Source organism: Corythoichthys intestinalis, chromosome 4, assembly GCF_030265065.1.
Source record: "Corythoichthys intestinalis isolate RoL2023-P3 chromosome 4, ASM3026506v1, whole genome shotgun sequence".
Classification (NCBI taxonomy): Eukaryota; Metazoa; Chordata; class Actinopteri; order Syngnathiformes; family Syngnathidae; genus Corythoichthys; species Corythoichthys intestinalis.
In genome coordinates, this window is record NC_080398.1 from 61346001 (window position 1) to 61370151 (window position 24151).

The 24151-nt window shown below is 48.6% G+C and overlaps 1 protein-coding gene and 29 non-coding genes across 32 annotated transcripts in view; all 30 read right to left on the reverse strand.

The window, feature by feature from the left end:
• Positions 1-24151, reverse strand: part of LOC130914209 (glutamate receptor ionotropic, kainate 2-like) — a 284668-nt gene that overhangs the window by 82148 nt on the left and 178369 nt on the right. The gene's annotated exons all lie outside the window — the stretch shown is intronic.
• Positions 591-663, reverse strand: trnak-cuu (transfer RNA lysine (anticodon CUU)). The gene has a single exon. It is a non-coding gene; the product is annotated as a tRNA-Lys (tRNA).
• On the reverse strand, positions 1675-1831 carry trnan-guu (transfer RNA asparagine (anticodon GUU)). The gene is made up of 2 exons: positions 1795-1831; positions 1675-1710 (listed from the first exon to the last, which is right to left on the reverse strand). It is a non-coding gene; the product is annotated as a tRNA-Asn (tRNA).
• trnak-cuu (transfer RNA lysine (anticodon CUU)) lies at positions 1979-2051 on the reverse strand. Its single transcript has one exon. It is a non-coding gene; the product is annotated as a tRNA-Lys (tRNA).
• On the reverse strand, positions 3477-3549 carry trnak-cuu (transfer RNA lysine (anticodon CUU)). The gene has a single exon. It is a non-coding gene; the product is annotated as a tRNA-Lys (tRNA).
• On the reverse strand, positions 5440-5512 carry trnak-cuu (transfer RNA lysine (anticodon CUU)). Its single transcript has one exon. It is a non-coding gene; the product is annotated as a tRNA-Lys (tRNA).
• Positions 5852-5924, reverse strand: trnak-cuu (transfer RNA lysine (anticodon CUU)). The gene has a single exon. It is a non-coding gene; the product is annotated as a tRNA-Lys (tRNA).
• trnak-cuu (transfer RNA lysine (anticodon CUU)) lies at positions 6039-6112 on the reverse strand. Its single transcript has one exon. It is a non-coding gene; the product is annotated as a tRNA-Lys (tRNA).
• Positions 7816-7888, reverse strand: trnak-cuu (transfer RNA lysine (anticodon CUU)). Its single transcript has one exon. It is a non-coding gene; the product is annotated as a tRNA-Lys (tRNA).
• Positions 8080-8152, reverse strand: trnak-cuu (transfer RNA lysine (anticodon CUU)). The gene has a single exon. It is a non-coding gene; the product is annotated as a tRNA-Lys (tRNA).
• On the reverse strand, positions 9156-9228 carry trnak-cuu (transfer RNA lysine (anticodon CUU)). Its single transcript has one exon. It is a non-coding gene; the product is annotated as a tRNA-Lys (tRNA).
• trnak-cuu (transfer RNA lysine (anticodon CUU)) lies at positions 9841-9913 on the reverse strand. Its single transcript has one exon. It is a non-coding gene; the product is annotated as a tRNA-Lys (tRNA).
• trnak-cuu (transfer RNA lysine (anticodon CUU)) lies at positions 10650-10722 on the reverse strand. Its single transcript has one exon. It is a non-coding gene; the product is annotated as a tRNA-Lys (tRNA).
• Positions 11126-11198, reverse strand: trnak-cuu (transfer RNA lysine (anticodon CUU)). The gene has a single exon. It is a non-coding gene; the product is annotated as a tRNA-Lys (tRNA).
• trnak-cuu (transfer RNA lysine (anticodon CUU)) lies at positions 11315-11388 on the reverse strand. The gene has a single exon. It is a non-coding gene; the product is annotated as a tRNA-Lys (tRNA).
• Positions 13092-13164, reverse strand: trnak-cuu (transfer RNA lysine (anticodon CUU)). Its single transcript has one exon. It is a non-coding gene; the product is annotated as a tRNA-Lys (tRNA).
• Positions 13356-13428, reverse strand: trnak-cuu (transfer RNA lysine (anticodon CUU)). The gene has a single exon. It is a non-coding gene; the product is annotated as a tRNA-Lys (tRNA).
• Positions 14043-14115, reverse strand: trnak-cuu (transfer RNA lysine (anticodon CUU)). The gene has a single exon. It is a non-coding gene; the product is annotated as a tRNA-Lys (tRNA).
• On the reverse strand, positions 14851-14923 carry trnak-cuu (transfer RNA lysine (anticodon CUU)). The gene has a single exon. It is a non-coding gene; the product is annotated as a tRNA-Lys (tRNA).
• trnak-cuu (transfer RNA lysine (anticodon CUU)) lies at positions 15327-15399 on the reverse strand. Its single transcript has one exon. It is a non-coding gene; the product is annotated as a tRNA-Lys (tRNA).
• On the reverse strand, positions 15862-15934 carry trnak-cuu (transfer RNA lysine (anticodon CUU)). The gene has a single exon. It is a non-coding gene; the product is annotated as a tRNA-Lys (tRNA).
• trnak-cuu (transfer RNA lysine (anticodon CUU)) lies at positions 16452-16524 on the reverse strand. The gene has a single exon. It is a non-coding gene; the product is annotated as a tRNA-Lys (tRNA).
• Positions 16987-17059, reverse strand: trnak-cuu (transfer RNA lysine (anticodon CUU)). Its single transcript has one exon. It is a non-coding gene; the product is annotated as a tRNA-Lys (tRNA).
• On the reverse strand, positions 17462-17534 carry trnak-cuu (transfer RNA lysine (anticodon CUU)). Its single transcript has one exon. It is a non-coding gene; the product is annotated as a tRNA-Lys (tRNA).
• trnak-cuu (transfer RNA lysine (anticodon CUU)) lies at positions 17960-18032 on the reverse strand. The gene has a single exon. It is a non-coding gene; the product is annotated as a tRNA-Lys (tRNA).
• On the reverse strand, positions 19334-19406 carry trnak-cuu (transfer RNA lysine (anticodon CUU)). The gene has a single exon. It is a non-coding gene; the product is annotated as a tRNA-Lys (tRNA).
• Positions 20987-21059, reverse strand: trnan-auu (transfer RNA asparagine (anticodon AUU)). Its single transcript has one exon. It is a non-coding gene; the product is annotated as a tRNA-Asn (tRNA).
• On the reverse strand, positions 22398-22470 carry trnak-cuu (transfer RNA lysine (anticodon CUU)). Its single transcript has one exon. It is a non-coding gene; the product is annotated as a tRNA-Lys (tRNA).
• On the reverse strand, positions 22731-22803 carry trnak-cuu (transfer RNA lysine (anticodon CUU)). Its single transcript has one exon. It is a non-coding gene; the product is annotated as a tRNA-Lys (tRNA).
• On the reverse strand, positions 23308-23380 carry trnak-cuu (transfer RNA lysine (anticodon CUU)). Its single transcript has one exon. It is a non-coding gene; the product is annotated as a tRNA-Lys (tRNA).

A 24151-nucleotide genomic window follows, 5' to 3' on the forward strand; every position in this document is an offset into this window, starting at 1 on the left:
CCACGACCCTGAGATTGAGAGTCACATGCTCTACCGATAGAGATTAACGAAGAGTTCAGCCCCCAATGTGGAGCTCCCGATTTACCAAGAGGTCAGCGCCAAATTTGGGGCTCCCGATTTACTAAGAGGTCAGCGCTCAATGCGGGACTCGAACAAAGGACCTTGAGATTAAGAGTCTCATACTCTACCGACTGAGATCTACGAAGAGGTCAGCGCCCAACGTGGGGCTCCCGATTGACTAAGAGGTCTGCGCCCAATGTGGGGCTTGAACCCACGACCCTGAGATTAAGAGTCTCATTCTCTACCTACTGAGATTTACTAAGAGGTCGGCACCCAATGTGGGGCTCCTGACTGACTAAGACCCTGATATTAACAGTTTCATGCTATACCGACTGAGCTAACCAGGCCACTTTCGCCTGCTGTTTCGTAATTTCTTTTTTTTCTTAAGGATTCTTTATTTTGGAAATAACCAGAGTGGTGAGTTTCACCACTTCGGCCCGATATATAAGAGGTCAGCGCTCAATGTGGGTCTCCTGATTTACTAAATGGTCAGCGCCCAATGGGGGGCTCCCGATTGACTAAGAGGTCAGCGCCCAATGTGGGGCTCGAACCCACGACCCTGAGATTAAGAGTCTCATGCTCTACCGACTGAGCTAACCGGGCCACTTTTGCCTGTTGTTTCGCAATTATTATTTTTTTCTTAAGGATTCTTTATATTGGAAATAACCAGAGTGGTGAGTTTCACCAATTAGGCACAATTTACTAAGAAGTCAGCGCCCAATGTGGGGCTTGAAGTACAACCCTGAGATTAAGAGTCTCATGCTGTACAGACTGAGATTTGCTCAGAAGTCAGCGCCCAATGTGGGGCTCCCACTTTACTAAGATGCCCGTAGCCGCCCAATGTAGGGCTCGAACCCACGACCCTGAGATTGAGAGTCTCATGCTCTACCTACAGAGATTTACTAAGAGGTCAATGCCCAGTGTGGGGCTCCCGATTTACTAAGAGGTCAGCGCTCGTGGGGCTCGAACACAGGACCTTGAGATTAAGAGTGTCATGCTCTACCGACTGAGATCTACTAAGAGGTCAGTGCCCAATGTAAGGGCTCCCGATTGACTAAGCGGTCAGCGCCCAATGTGGGGCTTGAAGTACAACCCTGACATTAAGAGTCTTATGCTGTACAGAATGAGATTTGCTCAGAAGTCAGCGCCCAATGTGGGGCTCCCACTTTACTAAGGTGTCCGTGCCCGCCACATGTAGGGCTCGAACCCACGACCCTGAGATTGAGAGTCTCATGCTCTACCGATAGAGATTAACGAAGAGTTCAGCCCCCAATGTGGAGCTCCCGATTTACCAAGAGGTCAGCGCCAAATTTGGGGCTCCCGATTTACTAAGAGGTCAGCGCTCAATGCGGGACTCGAACAAAGGACCTTGAGATTAAGAGTCTCATACTCTACCGACTGAGATCTACGAAGAGGTCAGCGCCCAATGTGGGGCTCCCGATTGACTAAGAGGTCAGCGCCCAACGTGGGGCTCCCGATTGACTAAGAGGTCAGCGCCCAATGTGGGGCTCCCGATTGACTAAGAGGTCAGCGCCAGAGTCTCATACTCTACCGACTGAGATCTACGAAGAGGTCAGCGCCCAATGTGGGGCTCCCGATTGACTAAGAGGTCAGCGCCCAATGTGGGGCTTGAACCCACGACCCTGAGATTAAGAGTCTCATTCTCTACCTACTGAGATTAACTAAGAGGTCGGCACCCAATGTGGGGCTCCTGACTGACTAAGACCCTGATATTAACAGTTTCATGCTCTACCGACTGAGCTAACCGGGCCACTTTCGGCTGCTGTTTCGTAAATTTTTTTTTTTTCTTAAGGATTCTTTATTTTGGAAATAACCAGAGTGGTGAGTTTCACCAATTCGGCCCGATTTATAAGAAGTCAGCGCCCAATGGGGGGCTCCCGATTGACTAAGAGGTCAGCGCCCAATGTGGGGCTCAAACCCACAAGCCTGAGATTAAGAGCCTCATGCTCTACCGACTGAGCTAACCGGGCCACTTTTGCCTGTTGTTTCGCAATTATTATTATTTTTCTTAAGGATTCTTTATTTTGGAAATAACCAGAGTGGTGAGTTTCACCAATTAGGCACAATTTACTAAGAAGTCAGTGCCCAATGTGGGGCTTGAAGTACTACCCTGAGATTAAGAGTCTCATGCTGTACAGACTGAGATTTGCTCAGAAGTCAGCGCCCAATGTGGGGCTCCCACTTTACTAAGATGTCCGTGCCCGCCCAATGTAGGGCTCGAACCCACGACCCTGAGATTGAGATTCTCATGCTCTACCTACAGAGATTTACTAAGAGGTCAATGCCCAGTGTGGGGCTCCCGATTTACTAAGAGGTCAGCGCTCGTGGGGCTCGAACACAGGACTAAGAGGTCAGCGCTCGTGGGGCTCGAACACAGGACCTTGAGATTAAGAGTGTCATGCTCTACCGATTGAGATTTACTAGGACTTCAGACCCCAATGTGGGGCTCCCGATTGACTAAGATGTCAGCGCCCAACGTGGGGCTCGAACCCACGACCTGGAGATTAAGAGTCTCATGCTCTACCAACTGACCTAACCTGGCAACTTTTGTCTGTTGTTTCGTAATTTTTTTTTTCTTTTTTTCTTAAGGATTCTTTATTTTGGAAATAACCAGAGTGGTGAGTTTCACCAATTAGGCACGATTTACTAAGAAGTCAGCGCCCAATGTGGGGCTCGAAATACAATCCTGAGATTAGGAGTCTCATGCTGTACAGACTGAGATTTGCTCAGAAGTCAGTGCCCAATGTGGGGCTCTCACTTTACTAAGATGTCCGTGCCCGCCCAATGTAGAGCTCGAACACACGACCCTGAGATTGAGAGTCTCATGCTCTACCTGCAAAGATTTACTAAGAGGTCAATGCCCAGTGTGGGGCTCCCGATTTACTAAAATGTCAGCGCTCGTGGGGCTCGAACACAGGACCTTGAGATTAAGAGTGTCATGCTCTACCGAATGAGATTTACTAAGAGTTAAGCCCCCAATGTGGAGCTCCCAATTGACTAAGAGGTCAGCGCCCAATGTGGGGCTCCCGATTTAGTAAGAGGTCAGCGCTCAATGCGGGACTCGAACACAGGACCTTGAGATTAAGAGTATCATACTCTACCGACTGAGATCTACGAAGAGGTCAGCGCCCAATGTGGGGCACCCGATTGACTAAGAGGTCAGCGCCCAATGTGGGGCTCCCGATTTACTAAGAAGTGAGGTCTCAGTTTGGGGCTCGAACACAGGACCTTGAGATTAAGAGTCTCATTCTCTACCGACTGAGATTTACTAAGAGGTCAGCGCCAAATGGGGGGGTCCCGATTTACTAAGAGGTCAGCGGCCAATGTGGGGCTCGAAGTACAACCCTGAGATAAGAGTCTCATGCTGTACAGACTGAGATTTGCTAAGAAGTCAGCGCCCAATGTGGGGCTCGAAACCACGACCCTGAGATTAAGAGTCTCATGCTCTACCGACTGAGCTAACCGGGCCACTTTTGCATGTTGTTTCGTAATTTTTTTTTTTTTTTTTCCGAAGGATTCTTTATTTTGGAAATAAACTGAGTGGTGAGTTTCACCAATTAGGCACGATTTACTAATAAGTAAGCGCCCAATGTGGGGCTCGAAATACAGCCCTGAGATTAAGAGTCCCATGCTGTACAGACTGAGATTTGCTCAGAAGTCAGTGCCCAATGTGGGGCTCCCACTTTACTAAGATGTCCGTGCCCGCCCAATGTAGGGCTCGAACCCACGACCCTGAGATTGAGAGTCTCATGCTCTACCTACAGAGATTTACGAAGAGTTCAGCTCCCAATGTGGAGCTCCCGATTTACCAAGAGGTCAGCGCCCAATTTGGGGCTCCCGATTTACTAAGAGGTCAGCGCCCAATGTGGGGCTCCCGATTGACTAAGAGGTCAGCGCCCAATGTGGGGCTCCCGATTGACTAAGAGGTCAGCGCCCGAGTCTCATACTCTACCGACTGAGATCTACGAAGAGGTCAGCGCCGAATGTGGGGCTCCCGACTGACTAAGAGGTCAGCGCCCAATGTGGGGCTCCCGATTGACTAAGAGGTCAGCGCCCAATGTGGGGCTCGAACCCACGACCCTGAGATTAAGAGTCTCATTCTCTACCGACTGAGATTTACTAAGAGGTCGGCACCCAATGTGGGGCTCCTGACTGACTAAGACCCTGATATTAACAGTTTCATTTTCTACCGACTGAGCTAACAATTTTTTTTTTTTTTTTTCTTAAGGATTTTTATTTTGGAAATAACCAGAGTGGTGAGTTTCACCAATTAGGCACAATTTATAAGAGGTCAGCGCCCAATGTGGGGCTTGAAGTACAACCCTGAGATTAAGAGTCTCATGCTGTACAGACTGAGATTTGCTCAGAAGTCAGCGCCCAATGTGGGGCTCCCAATTTACTAAGATGTCCGTGCCCGCCCAATGTAGGGCTCGATCCCACGACCCTGAGATTGAGAGTCTCATGCTCTACCTACAGAGATTTACTAAGAGGTCAATGCCCAGTGTGGGGCTCCCGATTTACTAAGAGGTCAGCGCTCGTGGGGCTCGAACACAGGACCTTGAGATTAAGAGTGTCATGCTCAACCGAATGAGATTTACTAAGAGTTAAGCCCCCAATGTGGAGCTCCCAATTGACTAAGAGGTCAGCGCCCAATGTGGGGCTCCCGATTTAGTAAGTGGTCAGCGCTCAATTCGGGCCCGAACACAGGACCTTGAGATTAAGAGTATCATACTCTACCGACTGAGATCTACGAAGAGGTCAGCGCCCAATGTGGGGCACCCGATTGACTCAGAGGTCAGCGCCCAATGTGGGGCTCCCACTTTACTAAGACGTCTGTGCAGAATGTAGGACTCCAACCCACGACCCTGAGATTGAAAGTCTCATTTTCTACTTACAGAGATTTACGAAGAGGTGAGGGCCCTATGTGGGGCTCCCGATTTACTAAGAGGTCAGCGCCAATTGTGGGGCTCCCGATTTACTAAGAAGTGAGGTCTCAGTTTGGGGCTCGAACACAGGATCTTGAGATTAAGAGTCTCATTCTCTACCGACTGAGATTTACTAAGAGGTCAGCGCCAAATGTGGGGATCCTCATTTACTAAGAGGTTAGCGCCCAACGCGGGAATCCCGATTTACTAAGAGGTCAGTTCCCATTGTGGGGCTCCCGATTTACTAAGAGGTCAGTGCTCAATGTGGGACTCGAACACAGGACCTTGAAATTAAGAGTCTCATGCTCTACCGATTGAGATTGACTAAGAGTTCAGCCCCCAATTGACTAAGAGTTCAGCCCCCAAAGAGGAGCTCTTGATTGACTAAGAGTTCAGCCCCCAATGAGGAGCTCCCGATTTACTAAGAGGCCAGCGCCCAATGAGGGGCTTGAACCCTCGACCCTGAGATTAAGAGTCTCATGCTCTACCGATTGAGCTAACCGGGGTACTTTTGCCTGTGGTTTCGCAATTTTTTTTTTTTTTTCTTAAGGATTCTTTATTTTGGAAATAACCAGATTGGTGAGTTTCACCAATTAGGCCCGATTTACTAAGAGGTCAGCGCTCAATGTGGGGCTCCTGATTTACTAAATGGTCAGCGCCCAATGGGGGGCTCCCGATTTACTAAGAGGACAGCCGCCAATGAGGAGCTCCCGATTGACAAAGAGGTCAGTGCCCAATGGGGGGCTCCCGATTTACTAAGAGGTCTGCGGCCAATGTGGGGCTCGAAGTACAACCCTGAGATAAGAGTCTCATGCTGTACAGACTGAGATTTGCTAAGAAGTCAGCGCCCAATGTGGGGCTCGAACCCACGACCCTGAGATTAAGAGTCTCATGCTCTACCGACTGAGCTAACCGGGCCACTTTTGCCTGCCGTTTCGTATTTTGTTTTTTTTTTTTCTGAAGGATTCTTTATTTTGGAAATAAACTGAGTGGTGAGTTTCACCAATTAGGCACGATTGACTAAGATGTCAGCGCCCAACGTGGGGCTCGAACCCACGACCTGGAGATTAAGAGTCTCATGCTCTACCAACTGACCTAACCTGGACACTTTTGTCTGTTATTTCGTAATTTTTTTTTTTTTTTTCTTAAGGATTCTTTATTTTGGAAATAACCAGAGTGGTGAGTTTCACCAATTAGGCACGATTTACTAAGAATTCAGCGCCCAATGTGGGGCTCGAAACACAACCCTGAGATTAAGAGTCTCATGCTGTACAGACTGAGATTTGCTCAGAAGTCAGTGCCCAATGTGGGGCTCCCACTTTACTAAGATGTCCGTGCCCGCCCAATGTAGGGCTCGAACCCACGACCCTGAGATTGAGAGTCTCATGCTCTACCTACAGAGATTTATTTAGAGGTCAATGCCCAGTGTGGGGCTCCCGATTTACTAAGAGGTCAGGGCTCGAACACAGGACCTTGAGATTAAGAGTGTCATGCTCTACCGAATGAGATTTACTAAGAGTTAAGCCCCCAATGTGGAGCTCCCAATTTACTAAGATGTCAGCGCCCAATGTGGGGCTCCCGATTTAGTAAGAGATCAGCGCTCAATGCGGGGCTCGAACACAGGACCTTGAGATTAAGAGTATCATACTCTACCGACTGAGATCTACCGAGAGGTCAGCGCCCAATGTGGGGCACCCGATTGACTAAGAGGTCAGCGCCCAATGTGGGGCTCCCACTTTACTAAGACGTCTGTGCAGAATGTAGGACTCCATCCCACGACCCTGAGATTGAAAGTCTCATTCTATACTTACAGAGATTTACTAAGAGGTGAGGGCCCTATGTGGGGCTCCTGATTTACGAAGAGGTCAGCGCCCATTGTGGGGCTCCCGATTTACTAAGAAGTTAGGTCTCAGTTTGGGGCTCGAACACAGGACCTTGAGATTAAGAGTCTCATTCTCTACCGACTGAGATTTACTAAGAGGTCAGCGCCAACTGTGGGGATCCTCATTTACTAAGAGGTTAGCGCCCAACGCGGGAATCCCGCTCACTGTGGGGCTCCTGATTTACTAAATGGTCAGCGCCCAATTTGGAGCTCCCGATTTACTAAGAGGTCAGCGCCCAATTTGGGGCTCCCGATTTACTAAGTGATCAGTGCCCAATGCGGGGCTCGAACACAGGACCTTGAGATGAAGAGTCTCATATTCTACCGACTGAGATCTACTAAGAGGTCAGCGCCCAATGTAAGGGCTCCCGATTGACTAAGAGGTCAGCGCCCAATGTGGGGCTTGAAGTACAACCCTGACATTAAGAGTCTCATGCTGTACAGACTGAGATTTGCTCAGAAGTCAGCGCCCAATGTGGGGCTCCCACTTTACTAAGATGTCCGTGTCCGCCACATGTAGGGCTCGAACCCACGACCCTGAGATTGAGAGTCTCATGCTCTACCGATAGAGATTTACGAAGAGTTCAGCCCCCAATGTGGAGCTCCCGATTAACCAAGAGGTCAGCGCCCAATTTGGGGCTCCCGATTTACTAAGAGGTCAGCGCCCAATGTGGGGCTCCCGATTGAGGTCAGCGCCCGAGTCTCATACTCTACCGACTGAGATCTACGAAGAGGTCAGCGCCCAATGTGGGGCTCCCGATTGACTAAGAGGTCAGCGCCCAATGTGGGGCTCCCAATTGACTAAGAGGTCAGCGCTCGTGGGGCTCGAACACAGGACCTTGAGATTAAGAGTGTCATGCTCTACCGAATGAGATTTACTAAGAGTTCAGTCCCCAATGAGGAGCTCCCGATTGACTAAGAGGTCAGCGCCCAATGTGGGGCTTGAACCCTCGACCCTGAGATTAAGAGTCTCATGCTCTACCGACTGAGCTAACCGGGCCACTTTTGCCTGTTGTATCGCAATTTTTTTTTTTTTTCTTAAGGATTCTTTATTTTGGAAATAAACTGAGGGGTGAGTTTCACCAATTAGGCACGATTTACTAAGAAGTCAGTGACCACTGTGGGGCTCGAAATACAGCCCTGAGATTAAGAGTCTCATGCTGTACAGACTGAGATTTGCTAAGAAGTCAGCGCCCAATGTGGGGCTCGAACCCACGACCCTGAGATTAAGAGTCTCATGCTCTACCGACTGAGCTAACCGGGCCACTTTTGCCTGTTGTTTCGTAATTTTTTTTTTTTTTTTTTCTGAAGGATTCTTTATTTTGGAAATAAACTGATTGGTGAGTTTCACCAATTAGGCACGATTTACTAAGAAGTCAGTGACCAATGTGGGGCTCGAAATACAGCCCTGAGATTAAGAGTCTCATGCTGTACAGACTGAGATTTGCTCAGAAGTCAGCGCCCAATGTGGGGCTCCCACTTTACGAAAATGTCCGTGCCCGCCCAATGTAGGGCTCGAACACACGACCCTGAGATTGAGAGTCTCATGCTCTACCTACAGCGATTTACTAAGAGGTCAATGCACAGTTTGGGGCTCCCGATTTACTAAGAGGTCAGCGCCCATTGTGGGGCTCCCGATTTACTAAGAGGTCAGCGCTCAATGTGGGGCTCGAACACAGGACCTTGAGATTAAGAGTCTCATTCTCTACCAACTGAGATTTACTAAGAGGTCAGCGCCAAATGTGGGGCTCCTCATTAACTAAGAGGTTAGCACCCAACGCGGGGCTCCCAGTTACTAAGAGGTCAGTTCCCCTTGTGGGGCTTCCGATTTACTCAGAGGTCAGCGCTCAATGTGGGGCTCGAACACAGGACCTTGAGATTAAGAGTCTCATGCTCTACCGATTGATATTTACTAGGAGTTCAGCCCCCAATGTGGAGCTCCCCATTGACTAAGAGGTCAGCTCCCAATGTGGGGCTCCTGACTGACTAAGAGGTCAGCGCCCAATGTGGGGCTCCCACTTTACTAAGATGTCCGTGCCCGCCCAATGTACAGCTCGAACCCACGACCCTGAGATTGAGAGTCTCATGCTCTGCCTACAGAGATTTACTTATAGGTCAATGCCAAGTGTGGGGCTCCCGATTTACTAAGAGTTCAGCCCCCAATGAAGGGCTCCCGATTGACTAAGAGTTCAGCCCCCAATGAGAGGCTCCCGATTGACTAAGAGTTCAGCCCCCAATGAGAGGCTCCCGATTGACTAAGAGGTCAGCGCCCAATGTGGGGCTCGAACCCACGACCCTGAGATTAAGAGCCTCATGCTCTACCGACTGAGCTCACCGGGCCACTTTTGCCTGTTGCTTCGTAATTTTTTTTTTTTTTTTCTTAAGGATTCTTTATTTTGGAAATAACCAAAGTGGTGAGTTTCACCAATTAGGCACGATTTACTAAGAAGTCAGCGCCCAATGTGGGGCTCGAAGTACAACCCTGAGATTAAGAGTCTCATGCTGTACAGACTGAGATTTACTAAGAGGTCAGCGCCAAATGTGGGGATCCTCATTTACTAAGAGGTCAGCGCCCAATGTGGGCCTCCCACTTTACTAAGATGTCCGTACCCGCCCAATGTAGGTCTCCAACCCACGACCCTGAGATTAAGACTCTCATGCTCTACCTACTGAGATTTACTTAGAGGTCGGCACCCATTGTGGGGCTCCTGACTGACTAAGACCTTGATATTAACAGCTTCATGCTCTACAGACTGAGTTAACCGGGCCACTTTTGCCTGCTGTTTCGTAATTTTTTTTTTTTCTTAAGGATTCTTTATTTTGGAAATAACCAGAGTGGTGAGTTTCACCAATTAGGCCCGATTTACTAAGAGGTCAGCGCTCAATGTGGGGCTCCTGATTTACTAAATGCTTAGCGCCCAATGGGGGGCGCCCGATTGACTAAGAGGTCAGCGCCCAATGGGGGGCTCAAACCCACAACCCTGAGATTAAGAGTCTCATGGTCTGCCGACTGAGCTAACCAGGCCACTTTTGCCTATTGTTTCGCTTTTTTTTTTTTTTTTCTTATGAATTCTTTATTTTGGAAATAACCAGAGTGGTGAGTTTCACCAATTAGGCACGATTTACTAAGAAGTCAGTGACCAATGTGGGGCTTGAAGTACAACCCTGAGATTAAGAGTCTCATGCTGTACAGACTGAGATTTGCTCAGAAGTCAGCGCCCAATTTGGGGCTCCCACTTTACTAAAATGTCCGTGCCCGCCCAATGTAGGGCTCGAACCCACGACCCTGAGATTGAGAGTCTCATGCTCTACCTACAGCGATTTACTAAGAGGTCAATGCACAGTTTGAGGCTCCCAATTTACTAAGAGGTCAGCGCCTATTGTGGGGCTCCCGATTTACTAAGAGGTCAGCGCTCAATGTGGGGCTCGAACACAGGACCTTGAGATCAAGAGTCTCATTCTCTACCGACTGAGATTTACTAAGAGGTCAGCGCCCAATGTGGGGCTCCCACTTTACTAAGATGTCCGTGCCCGCCCAATGTAGAGCTCGAACCCACGACCCTGAGATTGAGAGTCTCATGCTCTGCCAACAGAGATTTACTTAGAGGTCAATGCCAAGTGTGGGGCTCCCGATTTACTAAGAGGGCAGTGCTCATGGGGCTCGAACACAGGACCTTGAGATTAAGAGTCTCATGCTCTACTGGTTGAGATTGACTAAGTTCAGCCCCCAATGAAGGGCTCCCGATTGACTAAGAGGTCAGCGCCCAATGTGGGGCTTGAACCCACGACCCTGAGATTAAGAGTCTCATGCTCTACCGACTGAGCTAACCGGGCCACTTTTGCCTGTGGTTTCGTAATTTTTTTTTTTTTTTTCTTAAGGATTCTTTATTTTGGAAATAACCAAAGTGGTGGGTTTCACCAATTAGGCACGATTTACTAAGAAGTCAGCGCCCAATGTGGGGCTCGAAGTACAACCCTGAGATTAAGAGTCTCATGCTGTACAGACTGAGATTTGCTCAGAAGTCAGTGCCCAATGTGGGGCTCCCACTTTACTAAGACGTCCGTGCCCGCCCAATGTAAGGCCGCGCTCAATGTGGGGCTCCTGATTTACTAAATGGTCAGCACCCAATGGGGGGCTCCCGATTGACTAAGAGGTCAGCGGACAATGTGGGGCTCGAAGTACAACACTGATATAAGAGTCTCATGCTGTACAGACTGAGATTTGCTAAGAAGTCATCGCCCAATGTGGGGCTCGAACCCACGACCCTGAGATTAAGAGTCTCATGCTCTACCGACTGAGCTAACCGGGCCACTTTTGCCTGCCGTTTCGTATTTTTTTTTTTTTTTTTTTCTGAAGGATTCTTTATTTTGGAAATAAACTGAGTGGTGAGTTTCACCAATTAGGCACGATTGACTAAGATGTCAGCGCCCAACGTGGGGCTCGAACCCACGACCTGGAGATTAAGAGTCTCATGCTCTACCAACTGACCTAACCTGGACACTTTTGTCTGTTATTTCGTAATTTTTTTTTTTTTTTTCTTAAGGATTCTTTATTTTGGAAATAACCAGAGTGGTGAGTTTCACCAATTAGGCACGATTTACTAAGAATTCAGCGCCCAATGTGGGGCTCGAAACACAACCCTGAGATTAAGAGTCTCATGCTGTACAGACTGAGATTTGCTCAGAAGTCAGTGCCCAATGTGGGGCTCCCACTTTACTAAGATGTCCGTGCCCGCCCAATGTAGGGCTCGAACCCACGACCCTGAGATTGAGAGTCTCATGCTCTACCTACAGAGATTTATTTAGAGGTCAATGCCCAGTGTGGGGCTCCCGATTTACTAAGAGGTCAGGGCTCGAACACAGGACCTTGAGATTAAGAGTGTCATGCTCTACCGAATGAGATTTACTAAGAGTTAAGCCCCCAATGTGGAGCTCCCAATTTACTAAGATGTCAGCGCCCAATGTGGGGCTCCCGATTTAGTAAGAGATCAGCGCTCAATGCGGGGCTCGAACACAGGACCTTGAGATTAAGAGTATCATACTCTACCGACTGAGATCTACCAAGAGGTCAGCGCCCAATGTGGGGCACCCGATTGACTAAGAGGTCAGCGCCCAATGTGGGGCTCCCACTTTACTAAGACGTCTGTGCAGAATGTAGGACTCCATCCCACGACCCTGAGATTGAAAGTCTCATTCTATACTTACAGAGATTTACTAAGAGGTGAGGGCCCTATGTGGGGCTCCTGATTTACGAAGAGGTCAGCGCCCATTGTGGGGCTCCCGATTTACTAAGAAGTTAGGTCTCAGTTTGGGGCTCGAACACAGGACCTTGAGATTAAGAGTCTCATTCTCTACCGACTGAGATTTACTAAGAGGTCAGCGCCAACTGTGGGGATCCTCATTTACTAAGAGGTTAGCGCCCAACGCGGGAATCCCGCTCACTGTGGGGCTCCTGATTTACTAAATGGTCAGCGCCCAATTTGGAGCTCCCGATTTACTAAGAGGTCAGCGCCCAATTTGGGGCTCCCGATTTACTAAGTGATCAGTGCCCAATGCGGGGCTCGAACACAGGACCTTGAGATGAAGAGTCTCATATTCTACCGACTGAGATCTACTAAGAGGTCAGCGCCCAATGTAAGGGCTCCCGATTGACTAAGAGGTCAGCGCCCAATGTGGGGCTTGAAGTACAACCCTGACATTAAGAGTCTCATGCTGTACAGACTGAGATTTGCTCAGAAGTCAGCGCCCAATGTGGGGCTCCCACTTTACTAAGATGTCCGTGTCCGCCACATGTAGGGCTCGAACCCACGACCCTGAGATTGAGAGTCTCATGCTCTACCGATAGAGATTTACGAAGAGTTCAGCCCCCAATGTGGAGCTCCCGATTAACCAAGAGGTCAGCGCCCAATTTGGGGCTCCCGATTTACTAAGAGGTCAGCGCCCAATGTGGGGCTCCCGATTGAGGTCAGCGCCCGAGTCTCATACTCTACCGACTGAGATCTACGAAGAGGTCAGCGCCCAATGTGGGGCTCCCGATTGACTAAGAGGTCAGCGCCCAATGTGGGGCTCCCAATTGACTAAGAGGTCAGCGCTCGTGGGGCTCGAACACAGGACCTTGAGATTAAGAGTGTCATGCTCTACCGAATGAGATTTACTAAGAGTTCAGTCCCCAATGAGGAGCTCCCGATTGACTAAGAGGTCAGCGCCCAATGTGGGGCTTGAACCCTCGACCCTGAGATTAAGAGTCTCATGCTCTACCGACTGAGCTAACCGGGCCACTTTTGCCTGTTGTATCGCAATTTTTTTTTTTTTTCTTAAGGATTCTTTATTTTGGAAATAAACTGAGTGGTGAGTTTCACCAATTAGGCACGATTTACTAAGAAGTCAGTGACCACTGTGGGGCTCGAAATACAGCCCTGAGATTAAGAGTCTCATGCTGTACAGACTGAGATTTGCTAAGAAGTCAGCGCCCAATGTGGGGCTCGAACCCACGACCCTGAGATTAAGAGTCTCATGCTCTACCGACTGAGCTAACCGGGCCACTTTTGCCTGTTGTTTCGTAATTTTTTTTTTTTTTTTTTCTGAAGGATTCTTTATTTTGGAAATAAACTGATTGGTGAGTTTCACCAATTAGGCACGATTTACTAAGAAGTCAGTGACCAATGTGGGGCTCGAAATACAGCCCTGAGATTAAGAGTCTCATGCTGTACAGACTGAGATTTACTAAGAGGTCAGCGCCAAATGTGGGGATCCTCATTTACTAAGAGGTCAGCGCCCAATGTGGGCCTCCCACTTTACTAAGATGTCCGTACCCGCCCAATGTAGGTCTCCAACCCACGACCCTGAGATTAAGACTCTCATGCTCTACCTACTGAGATTTACTTAGAGGTCGGCACCCATTGTGGGGCTCCTGACTGACTAAGACCTTGATATTAACAGCTTCATGCTCTACAGACTGAGTTAACCGGGCCACTTTTGCCTGCTGTTTCGTAATTTTTTTTTTTTCTTAAGGATTCTTTATTTTGGAAATAACCAGAGTGGTGAGTTTCACCAATTAGGCCCGATTTACTAAGAGGTCAGCGCTCAATGTGGGGCTCCTGATTTACTAAATGCTTAGCGCCCAATGGGGGGCGCCCGATTGACTAAGAGGTCAGCGCCCAATGGGGGGCTCAAACCCACAACCCTGAGATTAAGAGTCTCATGGTCTGCCGACTGAGCTAACCAGGCCACTTTTGCCTATTGTTTCGCTTTTTTTTTTTTTTTTCTTATGAATTCTTTATTTTGGAAATAACCAGAGTGGTGAGTTTCACCAATTAGGCACGATTTACTAAGAAGTCAGTGACCAATGTGGGGCTTGAAGTACAACCCTGAGATTAAGAGTCTCATGCTGTACAGACTGAGATTTGCTCAGAAGTCAGCGCCCAATTTGGGGCTCCCACTTTACTAAAATGTCCGTGCCCGCCCAATGTAGGCTCGAACCCACGACCCTGAGATTGAGAGTCTCATGCTCTACCTACAGCGATTTACTAAGAGGTCAATGCACAGTTTGAGGCTCCCAATTTACTAAGAGGTCAGCGCCCATTGTGGGGCTCCCGATTTACTAAGAGGTCAGCGCTCAATGTGGGGCTCGAACACAGGACCTTGAGATCAAGAGTCTCATTCTCTACCGACTGAGATTTACTAAGAGGTCAGCGCCCAATGTGGGGCTCCCACTTTACTAAGATGTCCGTGCCCGCCCAATGTAGAGCTCGAACCCACGACCCTGAGATTGAGAGTCTCATGCTCTGCCAACAGAGATTTACTTAGAGGTCAATGCCAAGTGTGGGGCTCCCGATTTACTAAGAGGGCAGTGCTCATGGGGCTCGAACACAGGACCTTGAGATTAAGAGTCTCATGCTCTACTGGTTGAGATTGACTAAGTTCAGCCCCCAATGAAGGGCTCCCGATTGACTAAGAGGTCAGCGCCCAATGTGGGGCTTGAACCCACGACCCTGAGATTAAGAGTCTCATGCTCTACCGACTGAGCTAACCGGGCCACTTTTGCCTGTGGTTTCGTAATTTTTTTTTTTTTTTTCTTAAGGATTCTTTATTTTGGAAATAACCAAAGTGGTGGGTTTCACCAATTAGGCACGATTTACTAAGAAGTCAGCGCCCAATGTGGGGCTCGAAGTACAACCCTGAGATTAAGAGTCTCATGCTGTACAGACTGAGATTTGCTCAGAAGTCAGTGCCCAATGTGGGGCTCCCACTTTACTAAGATGTCCGTGCCCGCCCAATGTAAGGCCGCGCTCAATGTGGGGCTCCTGATTTACTAAATGGTCAGCACCCAATGGGGGGCTCCCGATTGACTAAGAGGTCAGCGGACAATGTGGGGCTCGAAGTACAACACTGATATAAGAGTCTCATGCTGTACAGACTGAGATTTGCTAAGAAGTCATCGCCCAATGTGGGGCTCGAACCCACGACCCTGAGATTAAGAGTCTCATGCTCTACCGACTGAGCTAACCGGGCCACTTTTGCCTGTGGTTTCGTAATTTTTTTTTCTTTTTCTTAAGGATTCTTTATTTTGGAAATAACCAAAGTGGTGAGTTTCACCAATTAGGCACGATTTACTAAGAAGTCAGCGCCCAATGTGGGGCTCGAAGTACAACCCTGAGATTAAGAGTCTCATGCTGTACAGACTGAGATTTGCTCAGAAGTCAGTGCCCAATGTGGGGCTCCCACTTTACTAAGAGGTCCGTGCCCGCCACATGTAGGGCTCGAACCCACGACCCTGAGATTGAGAGTCTCATGCTCTGCCTACAGAGATTTACTGAGAGGTCAATGCCAAGTGTGGGGCTCCCGATTTACTAAGAGGGCAGTGCTCATGGGGCTCGAACAGAGGACCTTGAGATTAAGAGTCTCATGCTCTACTGGTTGAGATTGACTAAGTTCAGCCCCCAATGAAGGGCTCCCGATTGACTAAGAGGTCAGCGCCCAATGTGGGGCTTGAACCCACGACCCTGAGATTAAGAGTCTCATGCTCTACCGACTGAGCTAACCGGGCCACTTTTGCCTGTGGTTTCGTAATTTTTTTTTTTTTTTCTTAAGGATTCTTTATTTTGGAAATAACCAAAGTGGTGGGTTTCACCAATTAGGCACGATTTACTAAGAAGTCAGCGCCCAATGTGGGGCTCGAAGTACAACCCTGAGATTAAGAGTCTCATGCTGTACAGACTGAGATTTGCTCAGAAGTAGGTGCCCAATGTGGGGCTCCCACTTTACTAAGATGTCCGTGCCCGCCCAATGTAAGGCCGCGCTCAATGTGGGGCTCCTGATTTACTAAATGGTCAGCACCCAATGGGGGGCTCCCGATTGACTAAGAGGTCAGCGGACAATGTGGGGCTCGAAGTACAACACTGATATAAGAGTCTCATGCTGTACAGACTGAGATTTGCTAAGAAGTCATCGCCCAATGTGGGGCTCGAACCCACGACCCTGAGATTAAGAGTCTCATGCTCTACTGATTGAGATTGACTAAATTCGGCCCCCAATGAAGGGCTCCCGATTGACTAAGAGGTCAGCGCCCAATGTAGGGCTCGAACCCACGACCCTGAGATTAAGAGTCTCCTGCTCTACCGACTGAGCTAACCGGGCCACTTTTGCCTGTGGTTTCGTAATTTTTTTTTCTTTTTCTTAAGGATTCTTTATTTTGGAAATAACCAAAGTGGTGAGTTTCACCAATTAGGCACGATTTACTAAGAAGTCAGCGCCCAATGTGGGGCTCGAAGTACAACCCTGAGATTAAGAGTCTCATGCTGTACAGAATGAGATTTGCTCAGAAGTCAGTGCCCAATGTGGGGCTCCCACTTTACTAAGAGGTCCGTGCCCGCCACATGTAGGGCTCGAACCCACGACCCTGAGATTGAGAGTCTCATGCTCTGCCTACAGAGATTTACTGAGAGGTCAATGCCAAGTGTGGGGCTCCCGATTTACTAAGAGGGCAGTGCTCATGGGGCTCGAACACAGGACCTTGAGATTAAGAGTCTCATGCTCTACTGGTTGAGATTGACTAAGTTCAGCCCCCAATGAAGGGCTCCCGATTGACTAAGAGGTCAGCGCCCAATGTGGGGCTTGAACCCACGACCCTGAGATTAAGAGTCTCATGCTCTACCGACTGAGCTAACCGGGCCACTTTTGCCTGTGGTTTCGTAATTTTTTTTTTTTTTTCTTAAGGATTCTTTATTTTGGAAATAACCAAAGTGGTGGGTTTCACCAATTAGGCACGATTTACTAAGAAGTCAGCGCCCAATGTGGGGCTCGAAGTACAACCCTGAGATTAAGAGTCTCATGCTGTACAGACTGAGATTTGCTCAGAAGTCAGTGCCCAATGTGGGGCTCCCACTTTACTAAGATGTCCGTGCCCGCCCAATGTAAGGCCGCGCTCAATGTGGGGCTCCTGATTTACTAAATGGTCAGCACCCAATGGGGGGCTCCCGATTGACTAAGACGTCAGCGGACAACGTGGGGCTCGAAGTACAACACTGATATAAGAGTCTCATGCTGTACAGACTGAGATTTGCTAAGAAGTCATCGCCCAATGTGGGGCTCGAACCCACGACCCTGAGATTAAGAGTCTCATGCTCTACCGACTGAGCTAACCAGGCCTCTTTTGCCTGTTGTTTCGGAATTTTTTTTTTTTTTTTTCTTAAGGATTCTTTATTTTGGAAATAACCAAAGTGGTGAGTTTCACCAATTAGACCCAATTTACTAAGAGGTCAGCATTCAATGTGGGGCTCCTGATTTACTAAGTGGTCAGCACCCAATGGGGGGCTCCCGATTGACTAAGAAGTCAGCGGACAATGTGGGGCTCGAAGTACAACACTGAGATAAGAGTCTCATGCTGTACAGACTGAGATTTGCTCATAAGTCAGTGCCCAATGTGGGGATCCCACTTTACTAAGATGTCCGTGGCCGCCCAATGTAGGGCTCGAACCCACGACCCTGAGATTGAGAGTCTCATGCTCTACCTACAGAGATTTACTAAGAGGTCAATGACCATTGTGGGGCTCCCGATTTACTAAGAGGTCAGCGCTCAATGTGGGGCTCTAACCCACGACCCTGAGATTAAGAGTCTCATGCTCTACCGTCTGAGCTAACCGGGCCACTTTTGCCTGCTGTACCGTAATTTTTTTTTCTTTTTTTCTTAAGGATTCTTTATTTTGGAAATAACCAGAGTGGTGAGTTTCACCAATTAGGCACAATTTACTAAGAAGTCAGCGCCCAATGTGGGGCTTGAAGTACAACCCTGAGATTAAGAGTCTCATGCTGTACAGACTGAGATTTGCTCAGAAGTCAGCACCCAATGTGGGGCTCCCACTTTACTAAGATGCCCGTGGCCGCCCAATGCAGGGCTCGAACCCACGACCCTGAGATTGAGAGTCTCATGCTCTACCTACAGAGATTTACTAAGAGGTCAATGACCATTGTGGGGCTCCCGATTTACTAAGAGGTCAGCGCTCAATGTGGGGCTCGAACACAGGACCTTGAGATCAAGAGTCTCATTCTCTACCGACTGAGATTTACTAAGAGGTCAGCGCCAAATGTGGGGCTCCTCATTTACTAAGAGGTTAGCACCCAACGTGGGGCTCCCGATTACTAAGAGGTCAGTTCCAATTGTGGGGCTCCCGATTTACTCAGAAGTCAGCGCCCAATGTGGGGTTCCCACTTTACTAAAATGTCCGTGCCCGCCCAATGTAAGGCTCGAACCCACGACCCTGAGATTGACAGTCTCATGCTCTACCTACAGAGATTTACTTAGAGGTCAATGCCCAGTGTGGGGCTCCCGATTTACTAAGAGGTCAGCGCTCGTGGGGCTCGAACACAGGACCTTGAGATTAAGAGTCTCATGCTCTACTGATTGAGATTTACTAAGAGTTCAGCCTCCAATGAGGAGCTCCCAATTGACCAAGAGGTCAGTGCCCAATGTGGGGCTCCCGAATGACTAAGAGGTCAGCGCCCAATGTGGGGCTCCCGAATGACTAAGAGGTCAGCGCCCAATGTGGGGCTCCCGAATGACTAAGAGGTCAGCGCCCAATGTGGGGCTCCCGAATGACTAAGAGGTCAGCGCCCAATGTGGGGCTTGAAACCACTACCCTGAGATTAAGAGTTTTATGCTCTAACAATTGAGCTAACCGGGCCACTTTTGGCTGTTGTTTCGCAATTTTTTTTCCTTTTTTCTTAAGGATTCTTTATTTTGGAAATAACAAGAGTGGTGAGTTTCACCAATTAGGCCCGATTTACTAAGAGGTCAGCGTTCAATGTGGGGCTCCTGATTTACTAAATGGTCAGCACCCAATGGGGGGCTCCCGATTGACTAAGAGTTCAGCGGACAATGTGGGGCTCGAAGTACAACACTAAGATAAGAGTCTCATGCTGTACAGACTGAGATTTGCTAAGAAGTCAGCGCCCAATGTGGGGCTCGAACCCACGACCCTGAGATTAAGAGTCTCATGCTCTACCGACTGAGATAACCGGGCCACTTTTGCCTGTTGTCTCGTAATTTTTTTTTTTTTTCTTAAGGATTCTTTATTTTGGAAATAACCAAAGTGGTGAGTTTCACCAATTAGGCACGATTTACTAAGAAGTCAGCGCCCAATGTGGGGCTCGAAGTACAACCCTGAGATTAAGAGTCTCATGCTGTACAGACTGAGATTTGCTCAGAAGTCAGTGCCCAATGTGGGGCTCCCACTTTACTAAGATGTCCGTGCCCGCCCAATGTAAGGCTCGAACCCACGACCCTGAGATTGAGAGTCTCATGCTCTACCTACAGAGATTAACTAAGAGGTCAATGCCCAGTGTGGGGCTCCCCATTTACTAAGAGGTCAGCGCCCATTGTGGGGCTCCCGATTTACTAAGAGGTCAGCGCTCAATGTGGGGCTCGAACACAGGACCTTGAGATGAAGAGTCTCATTCTCTACCGACTGAGATTTACTAAGAGGTCAGCGCCAAATGTGGGGATCCTCATTTACTAAGAGGTTAGCACCCAACGCGGGGCTCCCGATTACTAAGAGGTCAGTTCCCCTTGTGGGGCTCCTCTTTTACTAAGAGGTTAGCACCCAACGCGGGGCTCCCGATTACTAAGAGTTCAGCCCCCAATGTGGAGCTCCCGATTGACTAAGAGTTCAGCCCCCAATGTGGGGATCCTCATTTACTAAGAGGTTAGCGCCCAACGCGGGAATCCCGATTTACTAAGAGGTCAGTTCCCAATGTGGAGTTCCCGATTTACTAAGAGGTCAGCGCTCAATGTGGGACTCGAACTCAGGACCTTGAGATTAAGAGTGTCATGCTCTACCGATTAAGATTTACTAAGAGTTCAGCCCCCAATGTGGACCTCCTGATTTACTAAGAGGTCAGCGCCCAATGTGGGCCTCCCACTTTACTAAGATGTCCGTGCCCGCCCAATGTAGGTCTCCAACCCACGACCCTGAGATTAAGACTGTTATGCTCTACCTACTGAGATTTACTAAGAGGTCGGCACCCAATGTGGGGCTCCTGACTGACTAAGACCCTGATATTAACAGTTTCATGCTCTAACGACTGAGCTAACCGGGCCACTTTTGCCTGCTGTACCGTAATTTTTTTTTTTTTTTTTTCTTAAGGATTCTTTATTTTGGAAATAACCAGAGTGGTGAGTTTCACCAATTAGGCACGATTTACTAAGAAGTCAGCGCCCAATGTGGGGATCCCACTTTACTAAGATGTCCGTGCCCGCCCAATGTAGGGATCGAACCCACGACCCTGAGATTGAGAGTCTCATGCTCTACCTACAGAGATTTACTAAGAGGTCAATGACCATTGTGGGGCTCCCGATTTACTAAGAGGTCAGCGCTCAATGTGGGGCTCGAACACAGGACCTTGAGATCAAGAGTCTCATTCTCTACCGACTGAGATTTACTAAGAGGTCAGCGCCAAATGTGGGGCTCCTCATTTACTAAGAGGTTAGCACCCAACGTGGGGCTCCCGATTACTAAGAGGTCAGTTCCCATTGTGGGGCTCCCGATTTACTCAGAAGTCAGCGCCCAATGTGGGGTTCCCACTTTACTAAAATGTCCGTGCCCGCCCAATGTAAGGCTCGAACCCACGACCCTGAGATTAATAGTCTCATGCTCTACCGACTGAGCTAACCAGGCCACTTTTGGCAGTTGTTTCGTAATTTTTTTTTTTTTTTCTTAAGGATTCTTTATTTTGGAAATAACCAAAGTGGTAAGTTTCACCAATTAGGCACGATTTACTAAGAAGTCAGCGCCCAATGTGGGGCTCAAAGTACAACCCTGAGATTAAGAGTCTCATGCTGTACAGACTGAGATTTGCTCAGAAGTCAGTGCCCAATGTGGGGCTCCCACTTTACTAAGATGTCCGTGCCCGCCCAATGTAAGGCTCGAACCCACGACCCTGAGATTGAGAGTCTCATGCTCTACCTACAGAGATTAACTAAGAGGTCAATGCCCAGTGTGGGGCTCCCCATTTACTAAGGGGTCAGCGCCCATTGTGGGGCTCCCGATTTACTAAGAGGTCAGCGCTCAATGTGGGGCTCGAACACAGGACCTTGAGATGAAGAGTCTCATTCTCTACCGACTGAGATTTACTAAGAGGTCAGCGCCAAATGTGGGCATCCTCATTTACTAAGAGGTTAGCACCCAACGCGGGGCTCCCGATTACTAAGAGGTCAGTTCCCCTTGTGGGGCTCCTCATTTACTAAGAGGTTAGCACCCAACGCGGGGCTCCCGATTACTAAGAGTTCAGCCCCCAATGTGGAGCTCCCGATTGACTAAGAGTTCAGCCCCCAATGTGGGGATCCTCCTTTACTAAGAGGTTAGCGCCCAACACGGGAATCCCGATTTACTAAGAGGTCAGTTCCCAATGTGGGGTTCCCGATTTACTAAGAGGTCAGCGCTCAATGTGGGACTTGAACTCAGGACCTTGAGATTAAGAGTGTCATGCTCTACCGATTAAGATTTACTAAGAGTTCAGCCCCCAATGTGGACCTCCTGATTTAATAATAGGTCAGCGTCCAATGTGGGCCTCCCACTTTACTAAGATGTCCGTGCCCCCCCAATGTAGGTCTCCAACCCACGACCCTGAGATTAAGACTGTCATGCTCTACCTACTGAGATTTACTAAGAGGTCGGCACCCAATGTGGGGCTCCTGACTGACTCAGACCCTGATATTAACAGTTTCATGCTCTAACGACTGAGCTAACCGGGCCACTTTTGCCTGCTGTTTGGTATTTTTTTTTTTTTCTTAAGGATTCTTTATTTTGGAAATAACCAGACTGGTCAGTTTCACCAATTAGGCCCGATTTACTCAGAGGTCAGCGCTCAATGTGGGGCTCCTGATTTACTAAATGGTCAGCACCCGATGGGGGGCTCCCGATTGACTAAGAAGTCAGCGGACAATGTGGGGCTCGAAGTACAACATTGAGATAAGAGTCTCATGCTGTACAGACTGAGATTTGCTAAGAATTCAGCGCCCAATGTGGGGCTCGAACCCACGACCCTGAGATTAAGAGTCTCATGCTCTACCGACTGAGCTAACCAGGCCTCTTTTGCCTGTTGTTTCGGATTTTTTTTTTTCTTAAGGATTCTTTATTTTGGAAATAACCAAAGTGGTGAGTTTCACCAATTAGGCCCGATTTACTAAGAGGTCAGCGTTCAATGTGGGGCTCCTGATTTACTAAGTGGTCAACACCCAATGGGGGGCTCCCGATTGACTAAGAGGTCAGCGGACAATGTGGGGCTCGAAGTACAACACTGAGATAAGAGTCTCATGCTGTACAGACTGAGATTTGCTAAGAAGTCAGCGCCCAATGTGGGGCTCGAACCCACGACCCTGAGATTAAGAGTCTCATGCTCTACCAACTGAGCTAACCTGGCCACTTTTGCGTGCTGTACTGTAATTTTTTTTTTTTTTTTTCTTAAGGATTCTTTATTTTGGAAATAACCAGAGTGGTGAGTTTCACCAATTAGGCACGATTTACTAAGAAGTCAGCGCCCAATGTGGGGATCCCACTTTACTAAGATGTCCGTGCCCGCCCAATGTAGGGCTCGAACCCACGACCCTGAGATTGAGAGTCTCATGCTCTACCTACAGAGATTTACTAAGAGGTCAATGACCATTGTGGGGCTCCCGATTTACTAAGAGGTCAGCGCTCAATGTGGGGCTCGAACACAGGACCTTGAGATCAAGAGTCTCATTCTCTACCGACTGAGATTTACTAAGAGGTCAGCGCCAAATGTGGGGCTCCTCATTTACTAAGAGGTTAGCACCCAACGTGGGGCTCCCGATTACTAAGAGGTCAGTTCCCATTGTGGGGCTCCCGATTTACTCAGAAGTCAGCGCCCAATGTGGGGTTCGCACTTTACTAAAATGTCCGTGCCCACCCAATGTAAGGCTCGAACCCACGACCCTGAGATTAAGAGTCTCATGCTCTACCGACTGAGGTAACCAGGCCACTTTTGGCTGTTGTTTCGTAATTTTTTTTTTTTTTCTTAAGGATTCTTTATTTTGGAAATAACCAAAGTGGTGAGTTTCACCAATTAGGCACGATTTACTAAGAAGTCAGCGCCCAATGTGGGGCTCAAAGTACAACCCTGAGATTAAGAGTCTCATGCTGTACAGACTGAGATTTGCTCAGAAGTCAGTGCCCAATGTGGGGCTCCCACTTTACTAAGATGTCCGTGCCCGCCCAATGTAAGGCTCGAACCCACGACCCTGAGATTGAGAGTCGCATGCTCTACCTACAGAGATTAACTAAGAGGTCAATGCCCAGTGTGGGGCTCCCCATTTACTAAGAGGTCAGCGCCCATTGTGGGGCTCCCGATTTACTAAGAGGTCAGCGCTCAATGTGGGGCTCGAACACAGGACCTTGAGATGAAGAGTCTCATTCTCTACCGACTGAGATTTACTAAGAGGTCAGCGCCAAATGTGGGGATCCTCATTTACTAAGAGGTCAGCGCTCAATGTGGGACTCGAACTCAGGACCTTGAGATTAAGAGTGTCATGCTCTACCGATTAAGATTTACTAAGAGTTCAGCCCCCAATGTGGACCTCCTGATTTAATAAGAGGTCAGCGCCCAATGTGGGCCTCCCACTTTACTAAGATGTCCGTGCCCGCCCAATGTAGGTCTCCAACCCACGACCCTGAGATTAAGACTGTCATGCTCTACCTACTGAGATTTACTAAGAGGTCGGCACCCAATGTGGGGCTCCTGACTGACTAAG